Here is a 24,591-nt window from a genome sequence, read left to right on the forward strand (position 1 = left end):
TATATTAAAAAACAAATTCATGCTATATAATCTATGACTTGTAACAGAAAAAATTAGTATAGCCAATGTCACATAATGCAATAGGGGAGAATAATGTGGGTTGAGCATTTAAACTGAGTTAAGAGGAGATCCACAAAGAAGATGAAGTAAATATATACAGTGGAATATTACTCAGCCATAAAAAAAGAACGACATCTTGCCTTTTGTAACAACATGGATGGACCTTAAGGGCGTTATGCTAAGTGAAATTAAGTCAGAAAAAGACAAATACTGTATGATCTCACCTATACATGGAATCTAAAATCAAATCAATACAAAAAAAAACCAAGCTCACAGATATAGAGAACAGACTGGTGACTGCCAGAGGTAGGGGTGGTGGATAGGTGAAAAAGGTGAGAGGTCAAAACATACAAACTTCCAGCAATAAAATAAATAAGTCATGGGGATTTAATGTACAGCACGATGACTATAATTAATAATACTGTATTGTACATCTGAAAATTACAAAGAGAGTAGATCTTAAAAGTGCTCATCACAGGACTTCTCTGGCGATTCAGTGGTTAAGACTCCATGTTTCCAATGCAGGGGGCATGGATTTGATCCCTGGTTGGGGAACTAAGATCCCACATGCCAGGTGGTGTGGCCCCCAAAATATTTTTTTTTAATTTAAAAAAAAAAGTACTCATCACAAGAAAAAAAAAAACGTTTTGTAACTATTTATGGTGACAGATGTTAATTAGACTTACTGTTATGATCATTTCACAATGTATACAAATATCAAATCATTATGTTGTGTACCAGAAACTAATACAGTATTACACATCAATTATACCGCAATAAAATAAAACGAGAAGAAACTGACAACATCAGTTCAATTTTTTTTTTTTTTTTTTGCGGTACGCAGGCCTCTCACTGCTGTGGCCTCTCCTGTTGTGGAGCACAGGCTCCGGATGCGCAGGCTCAGCGGCCATGGCTCATAGGCCCAGGCGCTCCACAGCATGTGGGATCCTCATGGACAGGGGCATGAACCCATGTCCCCCACATCTGTAGGCGAACTCTCAACCACTGCGCCACCAGGGAAGCCCTAGTTTTTAAAAATGTTTTCTTATTTAAAAAAAACAGAGCCAAGGAGGACCTTCAAGATGGTGGAGGAATAAGATGTGGAGATCACCTTGTGCCCCACAAATACATCAAAAATACATCTAGATGCGGAACAACTCCTACAGAACCCTACTGAATACTGGCAGAAGACCTCAGACTTCTCAAAAGGGTGCTGGTGCTCTGGCTGGGTGTCAGGCCTGAACCGCTGAGGTGGGAGAGCCGAGTTCAGGACACTGGACCACCAGAGACCTCCCGGCCCCACATAATATCAATCAGTGAGAGCTCTCCCAGAGATCTCCGTCTCAACACTGAGACCCAGCTCCACTCGACGACCAGCAAGCTCCAATGCTGGACACCCCATGCCAAACAACTAGCAAGACAGGAACACAACCCCACCCATTAGCAGAGAGGCAGCCTAAAATCATAAGAAGTTCACAGACACCCCAAAACACACCACCAGTCACAGTCCTGCCCACCAAAAAGACAAGATCCAGCCTCATCCACAGGACACAAGCGGGCACCAGTCCCCTCCACTAGGAAGCCTATACTACCCACTGAACCTACCTTACCCACTGGGGAAAGACACCAAAAACAATGGGAACTATGAAACTGCAGCCTGCGAAAAGGAGACCCCAAACACAGTAAGTTAAGCAAAATGAGAAGAAAGAAAAATACCAGCAGATGAAGGAGCAAGATAAAAACCCACCAGACCAAAAAACTGAAGAGGAAATAGGCAGTCTACCTGAAAAAGAATTCAGAGTAATGATAGTAAAGATGATCCAAAATCTTGGAAACAGAATGGAGAAAATACGAGAAACGTTTAACAAGGCCTTAGAAAAACTAAAGAGCAAACAAACAGTGATGAACAACACAATAAATGAAATTAAAAATTCTCTAGAAGGAATCAATAGCAGAATGACTGAGGCAGAAGAATGGATAAGTGACCTGGAAAATAAAATAGTGGAAATAACTACCACGGAGCAGGATAAAGAAAAAAGAATGAAAAAAAATTAAGGACAGTCTCAGAGACACCTGGGACAACATAAACACACAAACATTCGAATTATAGGGGTCCCAGAAGAAGAGAAAGAGAAAGGGACTGAGAAAATATTGAAGAGATTATAGTTGAAAACTTCCCTACTATGGGAAAGGAAATAGTCAATCAAGTCCAGGATGCACAGAGAGTCCCATACAGGAGAAATCCAAGGAGAAACATGCCAAGACACATATTAATCAAACTATCATAAATTAAATACAAAGAAAGTATATTAAAAGCAGCAAGGGTAAAGCAAAAAATAACATACAAGGGACTCCCCATAAGGTTAACAGCTGATCTTTCAGCAGAAACTCTTCAAGCCAGAAGGGAGTGGCAGGACATATTTAAAGTGATGAAAGGGAAGAATCTACAACCAAGATTACTCTACCCAGCAAAGATCTATTCAGTTTTGATGGAGAAATTAAAACCTTTAAAGACAAGCAAAAGCTAAGTGAATTCAGCGCCACCAAACCAGCTTTACAACAAATGCTAAAGGAGTTTCTCTAGGCAGGAAACACAAGAGAAGGAAAAGACCTACAATAACAAACTCAAAATAATTAAGAAAATGGTAATAGGAACATACATATCGATAATTACCTTAAATGTAAATGGATTAAAGGCTCCAATCAAAAGACGCAGACTGGCTGAATGGATACAAAACAAGACCTGTATATATGCTGCTACGAGAGACCCACTTCAGACCTAGGGACATACAGACTGAAAGTGAGGGGATGGAAAAGGATATTCCATGCAAATGGAAATTAAAAGAAAGTTGCAGGAGCAATTCTCATATCAGACAAAAGAGACTTTAAAATAAAGGCTACAAGAGACAAAGAAGCACACTACATAATGCTCAAGGGATCAATCCAAGAAAAAGATATAACAACTGTAAATAGCTATGCACCCAACAGGGGAGCCCTCAATACATAAGGCAAACATTAACACCCATAAAAAGGGAAACCAACAGGAACACAATCATAGTAGGGGACTTTAACACCCCACTTTCACCAATGGACAGATCAACCAAAATGAAAATAAATAAGGAAACACAAGCTTCAAATGACACATTAAACAAGATGGACCTAATTGATATTTATAGGGCATTCCATCCAAAAGCAGCACAAACACTTTCTTTTCAAGTGCTCATGGAACATTCTCCAGGATAGATAATATCTTGGGTCACAAATCAAGCCTTGGTAAATTTAAGAAAATTGAAATCGTATCAAGTATCTTTTCCGACCACAACGCTATGAGACTAGATATCAATTACAGGAAAAAAACCTGTAAAAAATACATACAGTTGGAGGCTAAACAATACTCTACTAAGTAACCAACAGATCACTGAAGAAATCAAAGAGGAAATCAAAATATACCTAGAAACACATGACAATGAAAACACGACGACCCAAAACCTATGGGATAGGGCTTCCCTGGTGGCGCAGTAGTTGAGAGTCCGCCTGCCGATGCGGGGGACACAGATTCGTGCCCTGGTCCAGGAAGATCCCACATGCCACGGAGTGGCTGGGCCCGTGAGCCATAGCCACTGAGCCTGCGCATCCGGAGCCTGTGCTCCACAACAGGAGAGGCCACAATAGTGAGAGGCCCGCGTACCGCAAAAAAACAAACAAACCTATGGGATGCAGCAAAAGCAGTTCTAACAGGGAAGTTTATAGCAATACAATCCTACTTCAAGAAACAAGAAACTTCTCAAATAAACAACCTAACCTTACACCTAAAGCAATTAGACAAAGAACAACAAAAAAACCCAAAAGTTAGCAGAAGGAAATAAATCATAAAAATCAGATCAGAAATAAATGAAAAAGAAATGAAGGATGCAATAGCAAAGATCAATAAAACTAAAAGCTGGTTATTTGAGAAGATAAACAAAATTGATAAACCATTAGCCAGACTCATCAAGAAAAAAGGGAAAAGACTCAAAACAGAATTAGAAATGAAAATGGAGAAATAACAACTGACACTGCAGAAATACAAAGGATCATGAGAGATTACTACAAGCAACTATATGCTAATAAAATGGACAACCTGGAAGAAATGGACAAATTCTAAGAAAAGCACAACTTCTGAGACTGAACCAGGAAGGAATAGAAAATACAAACACACCAATCACAAGCACTGAAATTGAAACTGTGATTAAAAATCTTCCAACAAACAAAACCCCAGGACCAGATGGTTTCACAGGTGAATTCTATCAAACATTTAGAGAAGAGCTAACACCTATCCTTCTCAAACTCTCCCAAAACACAGCATAGGGAGGAACACTCCAAAACTCATTCTATGAGGCCACCATCATCCTGATACCAAAACCAGACAAAGATATCACAAAAAAAGAAAACTACAGGCCAGTATCACTGATGAACGTAAATGCAAAAATCCTCAACAAAATGCTAGCAAACACGAGTCCAGCAGCACATTAAAAGGATCATACACCATGATAAAGTAGGGTTTATCCCAGGAGTGCAAGGATTCTTCCATATACGCAAATCAATCAATGTGATACACCATATTAACAAACTGAAGGATAAAAACCTTATGATCATCTCAACAGATGCAGAAAAAGCTTTTGACAAAATTCAACACCCATTTATGATAAAGACCCTCCAGAAAGTAGGCATAGAGGGAACTTTCCTCAACATAATAAAGGCCATATATGACAAACCCACAGCCAACATCGTTCTCAGTGGTGAAAAACTGAAAGCATTTCCACTAAGATCAGAAAAAAGGCAAGGTTGCCCACTCTCACCACTATTATTCAACATAGCTTCAGAAGTTTTAACCACTGCAATCAGAGACGAAAAAGAAATAAAAGGAATCCAAACTGGAAAAGAAGTAAAACTGTCACTGTTTGCAGATGACATGATGCTATACACAGAGAATCCTAAAGATGCTACCAGAAAACTACTAGAGGTAATCAATGAATCTGGTAAAGTAACAGGATACAAAATTAATGCACAGAAATCTCTTGCATTCCTATACGCTAATGATGAAATATCTGAAAGAGAAATTAAGGAAACATTCCCATTTACCATGCAACAAAAAGAATAAAATACCTAGGAATAAACCTACCTTAGGAGATAAAAGACCTGTATGCAGAAAACTATCAGACACTGATGAAACAAATAAAAGATGATACAAACAGATGGAAAGATATACCATGTTCTTGGATTCGAAGAATAAACATTGTGAAGATGACTATACTACCCAAAGCAATCTACAGATTCAATGCAATCCCTATCGAACTACCAATGGCATTTTTCACAGAACTAGAACAAAAAATTTCACAATTTGTATGGAAACACAAAAGACCCCTAATAGCCAAAGCAATCTTGAGAAAGAAAAATGGAGCTGGAGGAATCAGGCTCCCTGACTTCAGATTATACTACAAAGCTACAGTAATCAAGACAGTATGGTACTGGCACAAAAATGGAAATACAGATCAAATGAACAAGATAGAAAGCCCAGAGATAAACCCATGCCCATATGGTCACTTTATCTTTGATAAAGGAGGCAAGAATATACAATGGAGAAAAGACAGCCTCTTCAGTAAGTGGTGCTGGGAAAACTGGACAGCTACATGTAAAAGAATGAAATTAGAACCCTCCCTAACACCATACACAAAAAAACCTTAAAATGGATTAAAAGAAACTCGGTACTGTACTACCGCAGGAAAGCAAATCAAGACTTTTATCTCTCATTTTTTAATTCTCCTGGCTAATAAATAATATCTATTAAAGTCTAAATTAATAAAATAAAATTATTCATTTTAACAGCTCTGTTTTTATGGTTAAAAATATTTACTCTTACTATTCTGATGTACATTGCTAAATAATCTTCCAGAAAGGAGTATGTGCCTATTTTCTCACAACCTCAAGAACACTAAGTATTACCGATCTTTATCTTTACCTGATAAAATTACTTCATCTTTTTTAACAATAAATAAGAGTTGAACAAAATTCCACAATTTTAGTAGACATCTATATTATTTTGTATAATTTATTCTTATATTCTTTATTTTTATATTTTTCAGAGCAAAGAGCACTTTAAGTTAAAGCTAGTAATATTTGTGTGACATAATATATCAAGATACTTAATAATTTTCCATTAAAATTATAAACCTGGAAATTGTAGGCATTACACTTACTGACTTCAAGACTTACTACAAAGCAAGAGTAATTTAAAACAGTGTGGTACTGGAGTAAGGATGAACAAGTTAATGAGATACAACAGAAAGTCCAGAATTCAAAAGAACAGTACTGTCAATGAATAAGACTGATACAAGTTCCTAAAGTATGCAAAAAGGAAAAACCCTGAACCTTCTCAATGATACACAGAAAGTCATTCAAGGTGAAAATTCACTCAATGTGAAAATTAATAAAATAAAAATGAACACAGAAAAATAAATCTTAAGATACCTTTAAAAGGAAACAAAAATGTACTACGTGTAAGAGAAACAATAAATTCAACGGCATCAAAATTAAAAACAAAGAAGCCATACCCTAGCATGTATTAAAAAAACTCTTTATAATAAAAACCAACACCCCAATTTTTTAAATGGCAAAATATACGAACAGACACAACTAAACATACAACTACCCAATAATCCTGCAACTACACTCCCAAATATAGACCCTCCCCCTGCAAAGTACTCATATGTACAACAAAAGACATGTACATAAATGTTCACAGGAGCTTTATTTATAATCACCAAAAAATGGAAACACAAATATGTATGAAGGGAAGAATAAATTATGGTGTATTTATGCAATGGAATGCTGTGCTTGAAAAAAGGTATTTATTAACACATTAAACAACATGACTAAATCTAGCTGTTATTACAGTATGTGAAAGAAGAGAGTTAAACTTCAATTAAAAATTAACAGAAAAATGTCAAAAGAGATTTTTATGGAACTTAAGCTGGTTCTACATTTGCCTGGAATAGTTCATGATCACTATTAAAACAACGAGGAATGAGGAAAGAATACAATTCCAAAGAACAGAAAAAGAAAACTGTTTTCTAACTTATTTTATGATACCAGTTAATACAGACATCAAAACCAACCAAGAGACTTTCAACACCATCCAGGACTAGACTAAGATCTAGACCTAAACTAAAACAACCAGAAAAGCTGGATAAAATGTGTAAACCAACTGTTTTAAGCACTAAAGTTCAACCATACAGAAAAGACATAAGAGGTGATATGATCTTTGAGAGAAACAAATTATGTAAGATGAACTCCATATTCAGCCAAACTGCTGAGATGCAAGCACTCCCAAACCACAGCAAGAAGGACTACAGTCCAAACAGAAAGCAGCAGTATTACTGGGGAGGAGAAACAGTTGTCACGTTTCAAAGCTGCCATATGACTGCCCCTTAAAGGGAAACTCCTAGAAAGGAGAAAACTACTACAAGTGAATGAAAATATTCATATACAAATGAACCTGAAATAATTTGTCATTCCTATTCTCCACATATACAGGAAAAGCCTAAGAAATCTAGCCAAAATTGTATAACCAGGAGAAAACTCACTAACTAGAAACAGACCTAGAAATAACAAAAGTAATGGAATGAGCAGGAAAAAAATGTAAGAACACTTTGTAAATATGCTCAAGGATGGGGAAAAAACAAACATAATGAAGAAAGAAATGAAAACTAAACAAAAAAATCAAAGGGACTACTATTGATGAAAAAATATATCTGTAACTAAAAACACCTAAGAGCATATTAGACACAGCAGAAGAAATGATCAGTAAGCTTAAATAAAAAGCAAGAAAAACTATCCCCCCCAAAATTTTTTTTTGGTTTTTTAGTTTTTGTGCTTTGTGAAAGAAAAAAGACAGGAAAAAGTCACAGTGACATGTGGGACAATATCAAGCCATTTAATGTAAGTGTAACCAAAGGCAAAAAAGGAGAGGAAAATGCCGTCCTCTCCCGAGGCTGGTGGAAGAAGAGGCATAGAAAAAAATTTTGAAAAAACCATGGGTAAAAAGTTTCCAAATTTCATGAAAATTATAAACACGTTATCCAGAAAACTCAATAAATGTGAAGTATGATAAACACTTTAAAAAACAACAAGGCATATCATAATCAAACGGCTGAAAACCACTGATAAAGAGAAAATCTTAGCAGCTGGGGAAAAAGGATACACATTACATTCACAGGAATAAATATGAGAAAGGCAGAATACCTGGATTGAGTTCTTTCAACTGCTTTTTAAAACAACTGTCTATAGGATTCTATATGCAGTGAAATTTATTTCAAAAACAGAATGTGAGGTTTCCAGTCTCTTCTACTGTTTATAATAAAAACTCTACAGGAAATAAAATGAAATAAAATTAAAACATGCAACTACTCTAAAAGATTTAATGAGAGCAGATGAATTGGGGAGCAAAGTTAAACGTGAATGAAGAATGACTAATGCAGTGGCAGTGTACTTCCTGGTTTTTTCCCCACCCATTACCTCTTGAATTACCCAAAGACAGGCAGAATCAGGATATGAGTAACAGGCACAGTGAGAAAAACTCTTCAGGAAGTCCAACTTTCTGGCCAGAGGACTTGAGGGGGAAAATGCCCCTCAAATGTGGGGAAAGTAACCAAGAGATTTTTTTCCTCTTTCCTCTTCCAAAATGGCCCAAGGACAGGCCTGAGAGCAGCACTTCAGCTGCAGCATGGGCACATAAGACCCTAAGTGAAGAACCCATTCTTCTGAAGAGAGGAACAATAAAAGAGGACCCTGTTGTGTAAAGACTGTGGGGGTAATCCTTGGGTTTGTTTCCTCTCACGTTTTTTCTCTCTGTACTTAGACCTAACAGCAGCCCCAGTCAGGAAAAACTGTATGCGCTAAAGCGCCATCTTTCCAGCCAGAGAAACCATGAAAAGCATCATCTGAGGGCAGACAGTGTGTGCAAAATCCCCAATAAAGATAAGAGTACAGCAAATGCTATGGAACTGAACTGATGTTGAAACCACCAGCTAAAGAAGTCCAGAAAGAAATTTCAATCTAAACCCAATCAGGCTGATGCCTGATAAGATAAAAAAGTCAACACTCTCCAGAGGATTTCAATAGGAGTCAGATTCACAGCATAACATTCAAAGAGTCCATGATACAGTCCAAAATTACTAAACACACCAAAAACCAGTAAAACTTGAATAATTCCCAAAGGAAAAGATAATAAAGAAGTGCCAAATATGAGATGAAACAGATGTTGGACTTACCAAAAATTTTAAAGCATATATACTCATACACAATTGCCCCTTGAACACCACGGCAGGGTTAGGGTCACTGATCCTCCCTCCACACAGTCAAAAATATAAGTATAACTCACAGTCGGCCCTCCATATACGCAGGTCTTCCATATCCGAGATTCCGCATCTGCAGATTCAATCAACCATGGATCAAGCAATACTGTAGTATTTGCTACTGACAAAAATCTGCATGTAGGTGGGCCCATGCAGTTCCAATCCATGTTGTTCAACAGACAACTGCATTATAAACATGCTTCATCAGATATTGAAATCAACAGAAAAACAGTAACTCCTTAATGAAATATGTAAACTAAAAAGAAAGACCAAATTAAAAACTTTAAATTGAAAAATGTGGTATCTGAAATAAAACATGCTGTCTTGGCTCCACAGCAGAATGGAGATGACAGAAGAAAAGAGTTAGTGAACCTGACAATTCATCCAATGTATAGAGCAGATACTTAGAAGTTTTTTAAAAGACTGAAAAATGTGAATAGACCCATATATATACCCATGGTAAAGAAACATAATGGCACAGAAAAAAAAATACTATTTGAAGAAATAATTCCAGAAAACATTACAAATTAGTTGAAGGATATATATTTACAGATTTAAGAAGATTAACAAAATTAAAACAATAAAATCAAAGAAAACCACAAAGCATCATAAGCTGTTGAAAACCAAATATAAAGTAAGTATTTTGAGACCAGACAGAGAAAAAATAAATATTACGTATAAGGTAATAAGGATTTAAATCCTTACTGGATTTCTCATTAGAAACCAAGAAGACCAGAAGATAATGGAGAAACATTTATAAAATGCTGTAAGAACTCTCAACCCAAAAATTACATCAAGTGAAAATACCTTTCAGAAATGAAGTAAAAGAACATACTCAGATGAAAAAAATTAAGAATTTATCACCAGCCCATAGGCTCCAAAAGAAATGCTAAAGAAAGTTCTTCTTATAAATGGAAAATGATAACAGAGTAAAATTTGAAACTTCTGGTATAAAGGAAGAGCAAGAGAAATGGTAAATAATTGGATAAATGTAATAAATCATTAATCTCCTCTGAAGTTTTTAAAAATATATGTGCCAGTTAAAAGCAAAATTATAACACTGTTTGATGTAATACTTTAAAAAAGTACGACATAAAGGGGGAAGATAAAGGAACCTATGTGGTGGCAAGGTTTCTACATCTTACTTGAAGTATAAAATAATAATTCTAAGGAGAATATAAAAAGTTAGAAAAATGAAACCAACAACAGATTTAAAAGATAAAACACCGTGAGCAGGTAGATTATCCTAGGAATACAAGATCAGTTTAATATCTGAAAATAAATCAATGTAGTTCATCACATTAACCAAAAGAGGGAGAAAAAAATCATGTAATCATCTCTGAGACAGTAAACACATTTGAAAAAATTCCAAATCCTATTCATGAAAAAATAAAAATCAGTAAACTAAACTAGAAAAGAACATCCTTAATGTGATAAACAGTATCCAGAAAGAAACTAAAGGAAACATCATACTGAATGATGAAATATTTAAAGTTCCCTCCTCCAATATCAGGAAAAAAACAAGGATGCATGCAATTACCACATCTATTCAACATCATTACAGAGTGCCTAGCCAGTGCAATATGGAATATATGGAATATATGCACATATAAAATCCAAAAGAATTTACAAACTCTTAGAATTAACAAAAGAATGCATCAATGTCTCTCGGCATAAAATAAATATACAAAAATTAATTACATATCTATATATTAGCAGAAAATAAAATTTTAAATCAAGAAACTTTTACCTACAACAATAATTATAATAATATTGAGGAAAACATCAAATACCTAGGAAAATACCTATTATATGAAAAACCTCTACACTAAGAACTACAAACGTTTTTCAAAATATAAGATAATATAAATTAATAGATATATTATACACACACCTCATTTGCATAGCTTGGAAGACACAATACTGTCAGGGTGTCAGTTTCCCCCAAAATTATCTACAGATTTACCTGTGTAAACTGGAAAGCTAATTCTAAGGATGTATATGGAAATGCAAAAGACACAGAAGTGCCAAGGCTAAGAAGAGCAAAGCTGGGATACTTACTCTACCAGATAACAAGGTATGCTATAAAATTAAAATAACTAAATATGGTATTTCCCCAAGAAAAGAAAAGTGGATCAATAGAGCACATTAGAGAATTCAGGCAGCAGCCAATAATATGGCCATCTGATTCAGGACAAAGGCACAACTGCAATTAAGTCAGGAAAAAGGACAGTCATTTTAATAAATGGAATCTTTTTTTTTTTTTTTTTTACCATTTTCTTCTTATAATGGCAAAAGTACAAAGCTCCATATGAATAAGGTTATTCTTTGCAGGACTGTCTCTAGTAACTAAAAGGTGGAAACAACCTAGGTGCCCATCAAAAAGGGAATGATTAAATAAACTGTGTTCCATCCACACGATGGAATAGCCACAGCTATAAAAGTAATGAGGAAGATTTCGATCTATTGCTATGAAGTAACCCTCTGCATATACTGAGTGGGGGAAAAAAATACTACATAAGAACAGGCTACCCTTTATCTAAAAAGAAGGTAAATATGAACATTTTGTATATAAAATGTATATTATGTATAATTTGTTACACTTAAAAAGTGAGAAACGATGACCAATTAGAATGTTCACATATGAAAAAAATAATAAAATGTTCACATATGAAGAGCAAAGAGACAGGGATAGAAGCCTGATTTTTCTGAATGCTTTATTCGGTCATTCAGATTTTAGGGCCATGTAAATGTTTTAAATATTTGTAAAAACTAAGTTAAATTAAAATGGGGGAAGAAGGCAAACTCTTAAAATCAAAACCAAATAAAATAAATGAACATAATCATTTAAAGCTGGAGGCTTAAGCACACAGAGAGGAATTACTGCAAATGACAGTAATGCAAAGTAATACATTCCAAATATGATATATCCTAGAGATGAAAGGAAACAAATTGTTTTCAATAATAGTTGCATTACTCCTTTAAAACTATTAAAAGTAGATTAAATCAAACTAGTAATTATTAAGGTCATTAAAAAGGTTTTCAGCATAAGACATAGTTCAAATATAAAGCAAAGACATTAAGTAGAAACCCTTACTCATTTCCTTTGGGGGGCGGGTGGCAGTGTTTAAATAAGACTGGCAGAATGGCAACAGACAAATGTAGAAGGCATACTGAAACTAGATTACAGCCAGGTATATAGCTGAGTCTTCTGTGATAGGCTAGTGGATACAATTTTTAAATGGGAATTCAATATTACTACAATGAGACGAATTTGGAGCTGATTACATACTCAAGAATGTGAAGTAAGTGTCAATGGCACTGCAAGTTACTGTGTGACAGGAAAGAGGCAGCAGATCACAGGGCTGTTTTATTCCCAAATTTATCAAAATTTTTATAAAAACATATATGACATATTTATCAATTTCATAGGAGAAAACTTAAAAGCATATTAATACTCTGAGGGACAGAATTCAAGAGATTTTATTTAATAGGTTGCAAAGACAAACTAAAATGATTATGAAGTTCATCAAGAATAAAAATTAAAGCCTTCGATTTATATTCAAAACTCAATTACATAAGTATGGGGGAACATACTTTATTTGACAAGAATTTGTGTAACAAAATCTAAGCCCTATAGTTTACCACAGCTAAACATAAGCCAAAAAAAAAAAAAAAAAAAAACCCCTCACTGGTAAAAAACTAATGCAGACTGAAAAAACTGTATCATCTATAACAAGGAAAGTATTTGTTTCTCCATGACCTGAACCAGTTAAACCACATACTGTAGAGTTCATCCATTTCTGGAAAACATAATTTGATGTTGAAAAATTGCAAAAATAGGAACTGGCAATGTTTTATCCTGTTTGCGTCTATGCTCCCTAACCCAGAAAAATATTCTCTCATTCCTACCACTGGTACAGATCTTTAAACAATCCTTCAAATGCCAATTCTCTTGATCCCAAATCCAAATAAAACTCTAATGCTGAATGGGTAACTGTAAACTGATTTAGCGTCAGTGTAACACACTATCCTCTGATACAGAACCACAGCACTGGCTGCTTCCACAGTGAGTCCCACACAACGCCTGACCCTTCCATATTGTCTGCGTGTGTGACTATCTTCTCCAAATACTATGAAGTCCATCTTAACAGGTATCAGCAGGATGCTAATGGGTATTACACATTTTTAAATAAGGAAAAAAAGAGTATGGGAAGGTATTTAACACATAATCACAGAGCTTCGAGAAATCTCATTAAGCCATTCCACCGTAGAGAGGAAACTGAGACCAAGAAAGTAGCAACCTGCCATAGTGCATTAGCTGCAAGGGTTAAATTGAATTATCACAAAACCTAATATCTCTAATATAGACATATGGAAGGAAAAAGTTCAAAGACAGTGGAATTTTTTTAAATGAGAAATTACAACAATGATAAACAGCTCTATTCCTATCAAAATATGAAAGACTAAAAATTTTTAAGATTGAAAATATATGGCACAAAAGCCCCTAAACATTATTACATGAATTAACAAAACTTCTTGACAAGTAATGTAGGGATCCTCACACTCTTTGGTTAAGTAATTCCCCATAATAGTAAAAAGAAAACGCAAAGTTCAACATAAAGATATTCATCAAACTGAAGAGTATAAAACAAGCTCAAGGTCCTACTAATTAACAAAATATCAAAAACACATTCTGTATTATAGGGTATTATGTAGTTATTATATTTGTTTATTAAGAGTTTTCATTTAATACCAATTACAACACACTGTATACATATATTTCTTCCAAGCAATAGGTTTTATGGAGTATTAGTAGTTTTAAAATTTCTTGAATATTTGTAATTTTCATCAACTAATGTTATCACATATGTTAAACATATTATGAAGCATAAAGAAAAACTATATAACCCTGTTAAGCAAAAAAATTCTAAAAGGGCCCCCAACCCCACCCCTGACAAAATTCCCACCTCCTGGTTATTCAAACATTAACCTAGGTATTGCTGTGAAAAGATTCTGCAGATGTAAAGTCTCATGTCAGTGAGATCTTAAAGTATGAAAATTATCTGGGTGAGCCTAATCTAATCACATGAGCACTTCAAAACCAGAGTTTTCTCCAGCTGGTAGCAAAAGGGAAAGTCAAAGACGATTTACAGAATGAGAAGGACTTGAGGTGCAACTGCTGGCTTTGAAGATTGAGGTAACCAAGTGAGAAGGAATTCAGACAGCTTATAGGAGGAGAAACAGTCCTCACGCCACCCCACACCCTGCTGGCAGCCAGCAAGGAAACAGGGACTTCAGACCTAGGAACCAAAAGGAATCACAAGGAACTAGATTCTGTCCACAACTGAATGATGTGGGAAGCAGATTCTTCAGTCTTCAGATGAGAGCCCAACCTAGCCAACACCTTGATTTCAACCTTATGAGACCCTGAGCAGAAAACCTAGCTCAGCTTGCCCAGACTTTCTACCGACAGAACTGTAAGATAACACATGGGTACTGTTTTCAACCCCCAAATGTGTCGTAATTTCTTACACAGCAACAGAAAACGAATACTAACAATGTGGACATTTAAGACCCTAGAAATTCCCAAGTGACCTCAGGCTTTAAGTGCTCCTTTACTTCTCATGCAATTAAAACTCCCTCTCTTCCCAGGACTGTGAGGAGAAGCCTCAGAAGCTCTTGCCTTCCAGAACTCCCAGAACTCCACAGAATGCACTGACTTCAGTACTTGCCCAAGACTCTGCTGAAGCATCCCTCACAGGAGTACGCTGCCCACACAAAGGCAAGCCCTGGAAGAAAGTGCAAATTCTGCGGGTGGGGTAGGTATCTGATGGGAGGTATACAGATGTGACTCAGTGCAAGAGCCATCTCTCCCTTCTCCCTTGTAACCCTGTGTTTCACTGTGCACACTAAAATCTGTTCCATTTCCCATCTGCAGCTCTCAAGACCCTCACTCTTTTCTGCTATGAGGAGGAAAACTTAATTTCTTTCCCTATCCATGGCAATGTTTTGTATTCCCCCTTCACAGGTGTCCCAGCACTATGTCCACCAGCCAGTCTTTTCCAGAGATCTCTTCCCGCCAGTAAACCAGCCAACTCCTTCACCTATGACACTTCCCATAATGTAAAATGGGGAATATTCTATTTTCTCTTCACTGCAGCACCTTAATAACAAGGTAGAAAGCTTATATTAAATGGAGAAGAAAAGGAAACAAAATTGTATACGGTTTACAACTGTCAAATCATATTCCCAGACATGATGAGAAAGCGAAATATATCAACAAAGCAATATTCTTTGAAACTAACAATTTGGGGAAATTTATATAAGAAAATCATGGTTATACGGATGTTACGTTAAAAACTCTTTGATTACAAGAAATCATGAAGGAGCTGCAATGAACATTGTGGTACATGACTCTTTTTGAATTATGATTTTCTCAGGGTATATGCCCAGTAGTGGGATTGCGGGTCGTATGGTAGTTCTATTTTTAGTTTCTTAAGGAACCTCCATACTGTTCTCCATAGTGGCTGTATCAATTTACATTCCCACCAACAGTGCAAGAGGGTTCCCTTCTCTCCACACCCTCTCCAGCATTTACTGTTTGTAGATTTTTTGATGATGGCCATTCTGACCGGTGTGACATGATATCTCATTGTAGTTTTGATTTGCATTTCTCTAATGATTAATGATGTTGAGCATTCTTTCATGTGCTTGTTGGCAATCTGTATATCTTCTTTGGAGAAATGTCTGTATAGGTCTTCTGCCCATTTTTGGATTGGGTTGTTTGTTTTTTTGATATTGACCTGCATGAGCTGCTTGTAAATTTTGGAGATTAATCCTTTGTCAGTTGCTTCATCTGCAAATATTTTCCCCCATTCTGAGGGTTGTCTTTTGGTCTTGTTTATGGTTTCCTTTGCTGTGCAAAAGCTTTTAAGCTTCATTAGGTCCCATTTGTTTATTTTTGCTTTTATTTTCATTTCTCTAGGAGGTGGGTCAAAAAGGATCTTGCTGTGGTTTATGTCATAGAGTGTTCTGCCTATGTTTTCCTCTAACTACTGGGCATATACCCTGAGAAAACCGTAATTCGAATAGACTCATGTACCACAATATTCACTGCAGCACTATTTACAATAGTCAGGATATGGAAGCAACCTAAGTGTCCATCAACAGATGAATGGAGAAAGAAGATGTGGCACATATATACAATGGAATATTACTCAGACATAAAAAGAAACGAAATTGAGTTATTTGTAGTGAGGTGGATGGACCCAGAGTCTGTCATACAGAGTGAAGTAAGTCAGAAAGAGAAAAACAAATACCATATGCTAACACATATATATGGACTCTAAAAAAAAAAAAATGGTCATGAAAAACCTAGGGGCAAGATGGGAATAAAGACACAGACCTACTAGAGAATGGACTTGAGGATATGGGGAGGGGGAAGGGTAAGCTGGGACAAAGTGAGAGAGTGGCATGGACATATATACACTACCAAACGTAAAACAGATAGCTAGTGGGAAGCAGCCGCATAACACAGGGAGATCAGCTTAGTGCTTTGTGACCACCTAGAGGGGTGGGATAGGGAGGGTGGGAGGGAGGGAGATGCAAGAGGGAAGAGATATGGGGATATATGTATATGTATAACTGATTCACTTTGTTATAATACAGAAACTAACCACTGTAAAGCAATTATACTCCAATAAAGATGTTAAAAAAAAAAAGAAATCATGAAGGAAACATACCAAAATAATCTCACCACTATGGGAAATCGGATTACTGGTCTCTTTTTTTTTTTAAAACCACTCTTCTGCATTTTCTATGTAAGCATGCTAAACATTATCAGCGTCTATGAATTATAATTAAAATCCAGCCATCAGTCAAAAATAAACTGTTAAACATCACACAGTAATAAAAGAGCTAAAGATATTCATTTAAGGAGAATTTGCAATATCTTTCTTTTCTTTTATTCAAATTGCAAATGTTTTCCTAGCTTGATGGGTAAAAGAAACCAGTCTCAGCACCACATATGATGGACACCTATCAATCCAAGGAACAACAAACAAAATACACACCTCCTCCAAAATTACCTCTTCCTCAAATTTATTCCAAAAGAAATAATCCAGCTGCTCTATCAATCCTCATTCTTCTTTAGAAAGCAGGCATTAGACAAGAAATGCAAATGTTGGCAAGAACATGGAGAAAAAGGTACCCTCATGCACTGTTGGTGGGAATGTAAACTGGTGCAGTCACTGTGGAAAACAGTATGACGGGTACTCAAAAAACTAAAAATAGAACTACCATATGATCCAGCAATCCTACTTCTGGGTATTTATTTGAAGAAAACAAAAAGACTAACTCAAAAGATATATGTACCCCTATGTTCACTGCAGCACTATATAAAAGCAATCTAAGTGTCCACCAATAGGATGAATGGATAAAGAACACACGAACACAGACACACACAGACACACACACACAGAGGAATATTACTCACCCATAAACAAGAATGAAATCTTGCCATTTGCAACAACATGAATGGACCTTGAGGCTATTTTGCTAAATGAAATAAGTCAGACAGACGAAGACAAATACTGTATGATTTCACTTATATGTGGAATCAAAAAACAAACAAACAAACAGAACAGAACAGAAATAGACTCACAGACAGAACAAACTGGTAGTCACCAGAGGAGAGGAGGGTAGTGGGATGAGTGAAATAATGAAACAGATTAAGAGGTACAAGCTTCCAGCTATGAAATAAGTAAGTCATGAGGATGTATGTATATAGCATGGTTGACTACAGTTAATGACTTTGTATGGTGACAGATGGTAACTAGATTTATCCTGGTGTTCATTTTATAATATATAAAGATACCAAATCACTGTGTTGTATACCTGAAACTAACATAATATTGTAACATAATATTGTAAGTCAATTATACTTCAATTTTAAAAAAAGAAAGTAGGCAATAGAGAGGGAAAAAGTCCAAATACAAAGAGTATTTTTTAAAAGTCTAAGAAAAGTGTACCAATGGTCTCACTTTTGTTTTAAAAAAGAAAGGAAAGAGAGAAGGGGAAAAAAGAAAAAAAGAAGAGAAGGGGAAAAGAAAAAAGAATTCATATTAATATCTGAGAAATGATATAAAAATGTAGGAAAATTCAGGGCATTTTTCAAGGAGAAACAAATGGTTCAATTTGTCCAGAGAATGAAAATTTCATTCATTCAAAAATTATTTACTGAGAATTTACTATGCCAGGCAAGGGTGCTAAAACAGTAAACAATAGTGATGAAGTCCTCATACTCAAGGAGCTTACACTCTAAGGGAAAAGAAAGACAATAATCATACAAATATTCAGGATTTGCAAGTACTACGGAGAAAATTAAAACAGAGTAAGAAAGAAAGAGAGAAGAGGATAGGGTTATTACTTCACCTAAGGTGGCAAGTAAAGGCAGCACTAGGGTGTAACATCTGAAGAGAGGTCTGAAGGCGGAGCGAGAGCCATCTTTGCAGATTGTGTAGGAAGAGCACTTTCCAGGAGCAGAGAACACAAATATAAGGCCCCAAAGTAGGGGAATGTTTGGCTTATTTGAGAAAAAGTAAGGAGGCCACTGTGACTGGATCAAAAATGATCAAGCTTTGCTTTTAAGAAAAATGAAATGAAACCATTTATAACAAGTGCAAGGTTTTGAACCTGGGGGACTGGAATAAAGTTAGCGTCATTAACATAAACTGTAATATTAAAAAGAAACAACTCATTTCAGGGAGAGGAAAGAGAGGATTTAGTGAAAATGTGTAGCCCATGGTTTCTACAGGACCTTCATGTAGGGAATGAACTCTTACAGGACTAGAGCTATGGACATGGCAGTCATCTGTACAGAGATGACAGTGCAATCTACACGAACAGTAAAGAACTAGCAAGAAACAAACATAAAGAGACAAAGCACAGACCCCTGTGAATGCCTACATTTAGCAGGTAGGAAGAAGAGAGACAGGAAAAGACCAAACCTTCAGGAGTGAGTGGGTGTGACTGTGATGTGCGAAGTGTGAATTTCTGTGTGTGTATGAGTGTGAGAGTGTGTGTGTGTGTGTATGTGTGTGCATGTGTGAGAGAGAGAGAAAGAGAGAGGGAGAGAGAGAGAGAGAGACCACGCTCCAGCACCCGCTTGTTGCTGGAGAGGGAGAGAAGGCAGAGGAGGGGGACAGCATGTGCCTGAGAACACACAGTGTTGACAACACTGAGCATTAACTTTCCGTCTTCCTTTTTAAATTTTTTGGTATTTTGGAAGTTCAAAATTTGTAACTGGTTTTAATTTTCCTGACTCTGGTTGTTAGCGTATGTGTGAGCATTTTCAGCCAGGACCATTGACTTTATTTTATCAATAATAACTTCATTTGCTACAACATGACCTGCTGCAGCACTGAGCCTTGAACACATTTATTTATTTGAATGGTAGAAAAAGCAACTGAAACTGTTCCTAACAAAAAAATTCAAGAATTAACAGGCTCCATTTTGAGAATTTTGCAGTGATCAATACTAAAAATAAAGTGAATGGAAAAACACTAAGAAGTATGACAATTAAGGTGATTTTAGTTAAAATATTCAAAACTGGTGAAAGATTCTCTCTTTCTCTTTTCAGGTGTTTAATTAATCTTATTTTTTTAAGATCCTAATATTCATTTACTAAATGATTTCATTGTTAAATAACTGCAAATAAATATTTCAATTTAGTAATTTAGAAAAATTCTATAGCATTTTATTAGGTTTCTTTAAAAACTTAGTTTTAGCTACACATTTATGAAGAGTAATAAATAAATCATAAGCCATAAATCACAAAAGGATAGAGCCCTATTTTAGGGTTTACTGTTTTTGCTGTTTTGACTTAAAAATGACTATGTAGTACAGACCAATTACCAATAAGGAGATTAAATGAGTAATTAAAAAGCTCCCAATCAGCAGAAGTCCAGAACCAGGTGGTTTAACCAGTGAATTCTACCAAAGACTGAAAGAAGAATTAATACCAATTCTTGTCAAACTCTTCCAAAAAATAAAAGAGGAAACTCTTCCAAACTCATTTTAAAAGTCCAGAATTACACTGATACCAAAGCCAGGCAAGGATGCAACAAGAGAAGAAAATTACAGGCCAATATCCCTGGTAAACATGGATACAAAAATCCTCAAAAAAATATTAGCAAACCAAATTCAACAAAAAATCAAAAGTATCATACATCCATGATCAAGTGGGATTTCATCCAGGGATACAAATCTGGTTCAACATCTGCAAATCAATCAACGTGATACACCACATTAACAAAATGAAGGATAAAAATCATATGATCATCTCAACAGATGCAGAAAAAGCATTTGACAAAATTCAACGTCCACTTATGATAAAAAACTCTCAACAAACCAGGTATAGAGGGACTGTACCTCAACATAATAAAGGCTATATCTGATACAGCCACAGATAACATCACACTCAACAATAAAAAGGTGGAAGCTTTTCCCCTAAGACCAAGAGCAAGACAAGGATGCCCACTCTTGCCACATCTATTTAACACAGTATTGGAAGTCCTAGCCAGAGCAATTAGGCAAGAAAAAGAAATAAAAGGTATCCAAATTGGAAAGTGATAGTGTTACTATCACTATTTACAGATGACATGATATTATATAAAGAAAACCCTAAGAACCCCACCAAAAAAATAACTGTGAAAACCAATAAATTTGGTAAAGCTTCAGAATACAAAATCATTATACAAAAATTAGTTCCATTTCTGTAAACAAATAGTGAACTATCAGAAAGAGAAATTAAGAAAACAATCTCATTTACAACTGAGATTCAACAAATTGAATAAAAAGAATAAAATACCCAGAAATTGACTTAACGATGGAAGTGAAAGACCTGAACATTGAAAACTATAAGACGCTGATGAAAGAAAGTAAAAAAGATACAAACAAATGGAAAGATGTTCCATACTCATGGATTGGAATAATTAATACTGTTAAAATGCTCATTTTACCCAAAGCAATCTGCAGATTCAATGCAATCCCTACCAACATTCCAATGGCATTTTTCACAGAAATGAAACAATTCTAAAATTTATATGGAACCATAAAAGACATGGAATAGTCAAAGTAACCTTGAGAAAGAAGAACAAAGCTGGAAGCATAATGCTTCCTGATTTCAAACTATATTACAAAGCTATAGTAGTCCAAACAGTATGATACTGGCATAAAAACAGACACATAGATGAATAGAAACAGACAGCCCAGAAATCAGTCCACTTCTATACTGTCAATAAATTTATGACAAAGAAGCCAAGAATATACAATGGGAAAAGGACAGTCTCTTCATAAATGGTGTTGGGAAAACTGGAGAGCCACATGCAAAAGAACAAAACTGAACCACTATCTTACGCCACACACAAAAACTAACTCAAAAAGGATTAAAGACTTGAACATAATAACGTGAAGCCACTAAACTCCTAGGAAGAAACATAGGTAGTTATGCTCCTTGACGTCAGTCCTGGAGATGACTTTTTGCATTTGACAACAAAAGCAAAAGCAACAAAAGCAAAACACAGACAGGTGAGACTATATCAAACTGAAAAGTTCTACACAGCAAAGGAAACCATCAATCAAATGAAAAGGTAACCTTTCATGGGAAGAAAGGGAAAGAAAATGGGAGAAAATTTTTGCAAATCATATATCTAGTAAGGGATTAATATTCAAAATATAAAAGAACACACACAACTCAATAGCAAAAAAAAAAAAAAATCCGATTAAAAAACTGAGCAGAGGCTCTGAATAGACATTTTTCCAGAGAAGACATACAAATGGCTAACATGTACATGAAAGGGTGCTCAACATCACTAATCATCAGGGAAATGCAAAACAAACCCACAATGGGTTATCACTTCATACCTGTTAGAATAGCTATTATCAAAAAGATAAAAAATAAGTAACAGCAAGGATGTGGAGAAAAGAGAAATAGTACCCTTGTGCACTGGTAGTGTAAATATAAATGGTGCAGCCACTTCAGAAAACATTATGGAGGTTCCTCAAAAAAATGAAAACCAGAGCTATCATATGATCCAGCAATTCCATTTCTGGGTATTTATCTGAAGAAAATGAACACACTAATTCAAAAAGAATCTGCACCCCTTTGTTAATTGCAGCATTATTTACATTGGCCAAAAAATGAAAGCAACCTAAGTATTCATTGATTGATGAATGGATAAAGAAAATGTGGTATATATAAACAAAGGAATATTATTCAGCCATAAAAAAGAAAGAAATCTTGCTATTTGTTACAATATAAATGGACCTTGAGGGCATTATGCTAAGTGAAATAAGTGAAAACCAGAAAGACTAATACCATATTATCTCACTTATATGTGGAAGCCTTAAAAATATATAATTAATTAGTTAATTAATTAAATTGAACTCAAAGATACAGAGAACAGACTGGTGGTTGCCAAAGGTGGGTGAGCGAAATGGGTTCAGGTGGTCAAAAAGTACAAACTTCCAGCTATAAAATAAGTTAAGTCCTGGGACATAAAGTACAGCATGGTTACTATAGTAAATATACAATATTTACAGAGTTGTATTATTTGTAAGTTGCTAAGTGAGTAAATTTTAGAAATTCTCATCACAAGAAAAAAAATCTGCAGCTATGTGTGGTAATGGATGTTACCTAGACTTACTGTGGTGAACATTTCACAATATACACATATACCAAAACATTATATTGTACATCTGAAACTAATATAATGTTACATATCAATTATATCTCAATTTAAAAATGACTGTTTACAAACTTTTTAAAATTCTTAACAATTCAGAAATTTCTGACATTCTTTTAGATATGTATTAAAAAACTAATATTCTGGGGCTTCCCTGGTGGCGCAGTGGTTGAGAGTCCGCCTGCCGATGCAGGGGACACGAGTTTGTGCCCAGGTCCAGGAAGATCCCACATGCCGTGGAGCGGCTGGGCCCGTGAGCCATGGCCGCAGAGCCTGCGCATCCGGAGCCTGTGCTCCGCGACGGGAGAGGCCACAGCAGTGAGAGGCCCGCGTACCGCAAAAAAAAAAAAACTAATACTCTGGCCTGGCCACACCACATAAATGGATAAAAGTTCAACACTTAAGCCCTCTTATTTCGAAGACTATTAAAAAATTACATAAATGGAATTGTTTCGGAAAAACATTTTATAAGGGTTTCTCTTAATAAACTTCATTCTCAACGTAATATTTCACATATATTATTGAAAGAGAAAAAGGTCCCAAACTTTTACTCTTACTTCCTCATTAAAATCAGTATAATTTTCTAGAGAAAGTGTAGTAAAACAGCAGCTCTAATCTCATTTATATCCTTTTCATCATTCGCTGTACACTTTTTGCAACCTTGCAATGTACTATTTATTGAGTGTAATGATTTTTTCAAAAAATAGAATCATAGCACTTGCCTTCAAGAAGTTTACACACAGGGCTTCCCTGGTGGCTCAGTGGCTAAGAATCTGCCTGCCAATACAGGGGACATGGGGTCGAGCCCTGGTCCGGGAAGATCCCACATGCCGTGGAGCAACTAAGCCTGTGCGCCACAACTACTGAGCCTGCACTCTAGAGCCTGTGAGCCACAACTACTGAGCCCACGTGCCACAACTACTAAAGCCCACGCGCCTAGAGCCCGTGTTCTACAACGAGAAGCCACTGCAATGAGAAGCCCATGCACCGCAACGAAGAGTAGCCTGCGCTTGCCGCAACTAGAGAAAAGCCTGCGTGCAGCAACAAAGACCCAACACAGCCAAAAATAAAATAAATAAAATAAAAATTAATTTAAAAAAAAGTTTACAAATAAAGAAATTAGAGTACCAATATAATAATAAAAGATGCTAAGAACATATGATACAAATGGTAATTTCCATAAACAAATCAATGTGAACTCCAGAAAACAAAATTCAGTAACTTTCTATGTTACGCGTCATATGACATTTTAATACAGAGTAAACAAACCACCACATAACAAATACCGCCTTTCTTCCCATTGATAAATTCAATGTAGACTTATTGCAGGTTATCAACATACACGGGAAAACTGTGAAAGGTTTCTAAATAAGCAAAAGATTTACTGAATA

The 24,591-nt window shown here is 35.7% G+C and overlaps 1 protein-coding gene across 6 annotated transcripts in view; it reads right to left on the reverse strand.

The window, feature by feature from the left end:
* Positions 1-24,591, reverse strand: part of ARHGAP32 (Rho GTPase activating protein 32) — a 266,634-nt gene that overhangs the window by 129,960 nt on the left and 112,083 nt on the right. The window lies entirely within an intron of this gene.

The sequence above is a fragment of the Orcinus orca genome, chromosome 8, assembly GCF_937001465.1.
Source record: "Orcinus orca chromosome 8, mOrcOrc1.1, whole genome shotgun sequence".
In the NCBI taxonomy this organism is placed as follows: Eukaryota; Metazoa; Chordata; class Mammalia; order Artiodactyla; family Delphinidae; genus Orcinus; species Orcinus orca.